Source organism: Mytilus californianus, unplaced genomic scaffold, assembly GCF_021869535.1.
Source record: "Mytilus californianus isolate M0D057914Y unplaced genomic scaffold, xbMytCali1.0.p SCAF_6, whole genome shotgun sequence".
Taxonomy (NCBI): Eukaryota; Metazoa; Mollusca; class Bivalvia; order Mytilida; family Mytilidae; genus Mytilus; species Mytilus californianus.
The window spans coordinates 81915951-81916237 of NW_026262712.1; positions in this window are offsets into that span (position 1 = coordinate 81915951).

The window sequence follows — 287 nt, forward strand, 5'->3', positions numbered from 1 at the left end:
GTCCAGTAGTAGAAATGGCCGTTTTTCTCATCCATGCCTTGCACAGGGGAACACAGAAAAAAAATGGAAAGCATTTATCATCTGAACAGAAAATGATTTTGCGGTCGGTAAATTACGATATGGTGTTCAATAGTGTGCAGTTACCGTGTGTATAGTACATTTAAAAGATGCAGCCACTTATAGACATATAGAAAGTAAACACACATGTCTACCAGAAAGGACAATTATGAAGAAAACATTACAGAACGTAGATATTTTTTAATTGTACTTGTTATAAAAATCAAATT